The following is a 6,906-nucleotide window of genomic DNA, read 5'->3' as shown; positions in this document are numbered from 1 at the left end:
AAAGTGATCCTGAATGATCAAATATGTAACTTGAAAGATTGTGCTATATCAGTTGTTGTGAACTTGTGATATTGAAAGATCGACTGAAATCTTGAATACACAGATAACTTAGAATGCGTTAAATTTGGAGAGACTTCTTCAACTGATTTTAAGCATATTTATAGGCACTGATCTGCAACAGTCATAAATTGTAGGGACCCGACCAGGATCACCTACTAATTAACTTACTAAGAATGAAATCAATGAAAATCCTAAAACAGTAATCCAACAGCAGAAATAAAATGAGTTAAAACCCAAAACCGACAGTATACAACCGGTGACTGAAAACCCAAAGTAGAAATAATGTTATACAACCAAATCAAAATCAGTATAAAAACCATTGAAACAAACCCTTCAATAGGAAAACACAACACTGCAGCTACTGGTCCACTCTCCACCCTACCTCGAACCATTAGCCTAGCCCAACTTGAGCCATGTACCGTCGGTTGGGATGTCCAAGAAAACAAAATAACAAGGATGTGAGCGAAATATGCTCAAAACGTAAGCACGAGTATACAAACCTACTATGATGCATGAAAATGACGGGGGTACTGGTCAAATCTCAAGTCCTGCTCAGTCTAGGCGCCAATGAGGGTATAGTACCACCTGGTACCAACTATGCTTGGTAAATCCAAACACTTGCTGAGGACCACCGTAGCGTCAGTCTCTATCATCACGACATCTCTTGGTGTCCGAAAATATAACAAGAATAAAGGGCTGAGAGACCTCACTTAAATGGATGTCTCGAAGAAGATTCCGCTCAACATGAATATGCACATGCAGCATAATATATAAAGCAAAAATACATGGATCATGGAAAATAAAATGCAACATATAAGCATGCATAGTCGCTAAAAATCTCAGTCAGTACTTACATACCTCACTCAGGCAGTCCTATCAATACAAGTCTAGGGTCCAAGCCTACAAGACAACAATTATCGTATCACTAAAGATGGTCTAAAATTCTTAACTATGCTAATAGATACTCTCTATTACTATTAGAGATCTCAAACTATACATGTGTTTGTCGTTCGCCCTTTGTTGTCGAAGGTAGGGGAGATCAAAATTCGGATAAAACCAAAAAAACGAAATTTTATTAAATTAATAAATTTATTTATATTATATATTTTATGAGATGATATCTAATGAATAAAGAATCATTTTTAATAATTCTTAGTGCATTATTGTTTATTTAAGTCATTTAGACTTTGAATTTAAAGATTTTACAAAGAAATCATCTAAAAAGATAACATATTATGTTTTAAAATATATTTATAATATTAATTAAAATAATAGTATGAAATACGAAATAACTGACCGAAATAACCAAACCATTTTAGTCGAAAACCGAACCGAACCGTTTTAGTAGAAAATCAAACCAAACTGTATGAAAACAATTCGGATATCGGATTATATATTTCTAAAACTAAAAATCGTAAAAACCGAAATAAAAAACCAAAAACCGAACCAAACCGACCGATGAACACCACTAGTCGATGGCTCCAACTCCTGAGAATTTCTCCACAGCTCCTTTAGAAGCGCCTCGCTATTTCCTGGGCCCCGATTAAATGTTTGAAAACCCTCAAAGAACTCAAGACAAGAGAGAGAAGTTGTGAATTGGCAAGTTGAAAGTGAGTCTCGGATTTCCTATTTATAGGCGAAGATCGGAACATCCGATCCCTGCATGCGTGCCACGTTCTGAACTACCCTGATCGGAAGGTCAAATCTCATGCATGTGATTGCGTGCTCAAACACTGGTGACACGTCACTTAGTGAACATGGTCTAACCTTTGGAAGCTTCGATCGCCTTTCGGTGGTTCCGATCTAACCCTCAGCTTCCGAACTGTGCATCTTTATGTTTAGTGATTTTGAATGCACTTCGGAGGTTTCGAACTCATCGGTGGTTCCAAAGTCCAAACACTAATTTTTTTATCCAATTAAACATCTGGCTAATTAGGATTCTGATATCTTAATCACATTTTACTACTTAATATTGTAAAACGGGGTACGGATTACTCCATAAATGCTCACAAAAGTATCTGTTCTTGTAACGCCTAAAATTTCTACGCTAAACCGTATGCATAATTAGGAGAATTTAATTATTTTAAAAATAAATTAAGGGTTAAATGACTTTTATGTGCCATGTTTATGAGTTTTAAATTTATTTGTGGCATTTAACCCTAGTATTTTGAGATTTATGAGTCTTTAAGTAAAATTCAATTTACGAGTGCGTAATTGGGACCGTAGACGAACGGACAAAAAGTTTTTATCGAAATTTATGTCTAAGATTTTAAGAGCCCAAAATAATTATTTTAAAATTTAATTTATAGAAAAGTTCGGGTTATATATATATATATATATATATATATATATATATATATAATATAAGCCCATTTTTCAACTTAGTAGGTCATTTTAAGGGCTTTTAGGGTATTTTTGAATTTGGGCTTTTTTGTATTACGAAAAAAAAATTATTTAAAAAAACACCGTCTGTTGTGGCGGGAGTTTTGGCAGACCCCTACCTGTTTATTAGAAAATAAAAGGGGAAATACAAGAGAGGGGGACTAGGCCAAGACCTCTCTAGAAATCATTACAATTCAAGAAATTTTAGAAGTAGTTCTAATATAAGGAAACCCAGTCCTATCTAATCTGCAAATGCCTTGAAGTCTGCCTTGAATTTGCTCCAAAAGAAGAACAGTCGAGTCCCAGATCCCCAAGTTAGCCAGTTCGTCTGCTGCAGCATTCTCTTCCCTATAAACATGAGACATAACCACTTGAAATGAAGATAAGATGTAAGACCCCGAAAATATTAAGTTATTAAATTTCGAAATTAGATATTGAAATTCAGAGTTAAAAATATTTAATTTAATGATTTACGGATATTAAGATGTAAATTCTGGGATTCTTAAATTAAGAGATGAAACTATTTGAATTAGATATTTATGGGATTTAAGATATAAATTTCGAGATTAGAAATAAAGAGGACTCAATTTGAAACGACCGATAACTAGAGGATTTTATTTTATTTTAGAATATTACATATATGCCCAAACATATATGCGTTTATACTAAAACTAGGTTTATTTAAAGTAGTATAACATATAATAAGTTGATTGTACTCTAGCAATTTAAAAAGCTCGTATAATTTAAAGGAAATCCATGCATGAAGAAACGACATCGTAAAAATACGAAAATCCAAAGTTTGGAATCCAACCACACGCAAATCATAGTGTAAGTAGGAAACATTTGCGGAAATTAGTTTAGTGCAATCCTCAGTAAAAATCTCGTAAAAATGCGAAAATGAAAATACTGCAAAAGTCACGGGCAAGCTAGCCAATTGCGGATGCTCAGAGGTCCTCACCACCTGTCGGGACCATATCCTCAAAACTAGCATCAAACTCACATGCACACCACTTAGATCTAGTGAGCTTACAGGCCCAGCATGATCTACCTTTAATAACAAATACTACTAAATAAAACAACATGCAAACACGTATCGTATATAGAAGTAACTTGAGGAGTCTAATGCATGCATGGTTGTAAAATCATATGCATCATACTATATCGTAAACATAATCATAACATAAATAAATACGTCACATAAGTTATGGCATGTAATAAATCATAAAATATTTTGTTGTGTGGGTTATCTCAGTGAAGTGTAACCTAATTCGATTGATCAATCTATAACCAACGTACGTGGCGACGAGGGTCACCGAACCTGTGGGGTTTCCCTACGCCTCCTATGCCTCGTCACCAAACCTCTGGGATTCCAAAGGCTCATAATCATAAGTGAAAAGGTCATCGGACCCGGTATCCCGACCTCCATTCCCGTATTTGTCACAAATCACATCAATTATCACAAAATATTTTTCTTTCACATGTCATTAACTTAACATAAAATATATTAATGAATCGTGAATTAAAATATCATTTTCTCTTCAAATATTTGCTCGTAAATATATATTTAATTTTTTTTTCATAAAAATAATATTTATATCAAAATATACTTATACATATATTAAATATACGGACTATTTAGTTTGCCACGCCTGGTTCGAGTTGCTGCCCCATACCTAAAACCCTTAAACTTAGGTTGGTCCGCTACCACTTGTACTAACCCAAAATATTACTTACATTAGCCTCATAAGACTTAAATTGGTCCAATAATACTTAGATTGGCATATTAACCAAAATTTAAGCCCAATCCATACTTAAGGCCCATTTAAAATTACTTCAAGACTAAAATTTACTATTTAAGTCCAAAAATCATATTTTGACCCAATATTAAATTTTGACCCAATGTACAACTTGGACCCTAAATTAATTTACCCGTCACGAATTAAAATAACCCAGACCCAAGACCATAACCTATGACCCTATAACGCTTGACCCGAACACGGACAAAAGAAATCTCTTTTTTTTTTTTGGCTTCACCTAACGCAATTGCTCTTCACCTAGTGCTACTGATTCCCAACCTAGCACAGCAACCCACAAAGCTTAGCCCAGCCCTCCCAGGCCGACACCACCACATAACCATGACCCTAAGGGTTCAACCCGACCATCAACCCTGGTCAGCAATGACCGAACCTACTTGGCCAGAAAAAAAAAAAAAACCAAGCCAATCGCAAACAGGGGAAAAAGAGGAACATGGTGCACAAATCTTAAAATCATGAGTTCAAAATCACACACAATGCAAACACTGATTTTTATTCTATCAACTAACATTATATCAATCTAAATGGGTGCCAATAAAAGGGAAAGACATGCCTTAAATGAGAAACGAAGGGTAGGAAAACGAAGCCGGCGACGAGGCGGTCGAGATTCCGCAAAAATCTTGAACTTTTCCTTGAGATTTTGTGATGTGTGTGCAAGTGAAATGAACGGAGGCTGCAAAAAGGATTATCTGGTTCTCAGAAACGTTGCGAGGAAGAAGGTGAAAGGTAGGGCTTCCACGGGTCTTTAAGAAAAATGGTTCATGGGCCCAAATATAATTACATTCTTATGGGCTTTAAAAATAAATAAGAACCCTAGCCCACCTTGAAGAATTTGGGCAATTATAAATTGATAAATTCTCGAAATAAATCAAAGGCTCAAACTAAAAAGTACCCAAAAAGCCCTTAAAATGGCCTATTTAGGTTAAAATGGACTTTAAAATATTTATATATATATATAACCTAAATTTTATATAAAATAAATCTTAAAATAATTATTTTAAGCTCTTAAAAATTCTAGGATAAAAATTCCTATAAAAATTTTATCTCAATCGTCCACCGTCAAGCCTATGCGCTCGCAAATTGATTTTTCTTCAAAAATTTATAACACTCAAAATATATAAAAATCCTAAATAAATTTAAAACACATAAACATGGCGAATAAAATTTATTTAACCCCTTAATTTATTTTATTATTATTTTATTCTATTTTAAATAATTAAATTTCCTAATTATGCATACGGTTTATCGTAAAACAAATTCTAGGCGTTACAACTCTCCCCACTTAAATGAAATTTCGTCCTCGAAATTGAAGTACGTACCAAAGAGCTCAGGATAACGCGTTCGCATGTCGGCCTTGGCCTCCCAGGTAGCTTCGTCCTCAGAATTATTTAGCCATCGAACCTTGACCATGAGAATAACTCGCGTCCTCATCCTTCGCTCCTCTAGCGCCAAGATCTGCACCGGTCGCTCCTCGAACAACAAATCTGACGCCAACTGTAGAGACTCAAAATCCAAAACATGCGATGGATTGGAGATATAATTCATCAACATCGAGACATGAAATACGTTGTGCACTGCTGCAAGGCTAGGTGGTAACGCTACACGATATGCCAACGTACCAATCCTCTCCAGAATCTCAAACGGAGCTATAAACCTCGGACTGAGCTTGCCTCTCTTACCAAAACACACAACGCCTTTCATGGGCGCGACTCTAACAAAGACGTGGTCATCAAAGGCAAACTCGAGGTCTCGTAGCCGTCGGTCAGCATAACTCTTTTGACTACTCTGTGCGGTCCTCATCTTATCTCGAATCCAAATCTTGATATCTGCAATCTGCTGCACTAACTAAGACTCTAAGATAATCCTCTCGCCAACCTCATCTCAATGCATGGGAGATCTACAACTTCTCCCGTAAAGAGCTTCACATGGAACCATACCTATAGATGTCTGATAACTGTTGTTATAGATGAACTCGACAAGAGGAAATCTCGACTCCAACGAACCTCAACAGTCGATAGCACAAGCCCTCAACAAATCCTCGAGGATAAGAATAACCCGCTTTGATTATCCATCTGACTGAGGATGAAAATCAGTACTGAATAATAACTTCATCCCCAAAGCTGCATGTAGACTCTTCTGATTCTCTTGCTTAAATCAAATCGGATCGAGGCATATCTATTCGAATCGACTGTGAATCTACTTCAAAATCTAACTCGAAATACTATAATCCTCAATATCAACAGTCTCACGACTCTATCTAGTGTCCGCCAAACACTAAACTCTAATGGTCCTATCGACCATATCAGTTATGAGAAAGTATGTGGTTTATCGGGACAACTCAAGAAGCTTCATTCTTGAGTTTCAAACCCCTGACTCTCGATGTCTTATTATACCTTTTGTTCTCGAGTTTGCAATGCTTCATATTGATAGGTATATTTTATACACTTAATTTATATATGATTTTAATTGTTAATTGTTTGTTTCGAGCAGATTTATGCGGAGTTTTGTTGTTTTTGTGTTTGTAGGAGATTATGGAGATTTTATGAAAAAAGAGAAGAGAAAATAAGATTTTGTGAGAAAATGGAGAAAAGGAAAAGAAAAGAAGAAAGGAAGAAAAGAATCGAGAGATGTTAATGGGCTTTCTAATGGG

The 6,906-nt window shown here is 35.5% G+C and overlaps 1 long non-coding RNA gene across 1 annotated transcript; it reads right to left on the bottom strand.

Annotated features, from left to right (window-relative positions):
- Positions 1-2,532: 2,532 nt before the first annotated feature.
- LOC140866361 (uncharacterized) lies at positions 2,533-4,980 on the bottom strand. The gene is made up of 2 exons (XR_012144866.1): positions 4,810-4,980; positions 2,533-2,790 (listed from the first exon to the last, which is right to left on the bottom strand). It is a non-coding gene; the product is annotated as an uncharacterized lncRNA (long non-coding RNA).
- Positions 4,981-6,906: the final 1,926 nt, after the last annotated feature.

This window comes from Henckelia pumila, chromosome 4, assembly GCF_033568475.1.
Source record: "Henckelia pumila isolate YLH828 chromosome 4, ASM3356847v2, whole genome shotgun sequence".
In the NCBI taxonomy this organism is placed as follows: domain Eukaryota; kingdom Viridiplantae; phylum Streptophyta; class Magnoliopsida; order Lamiales; family Gesneriaceae; genus Henckelia; species Henckelia pumila.
The sequence above is the reverse complement of the archived record's forward strand: the minus strand, read 5'-3'. Positions and strand labels throughout refer to the sequence as shown.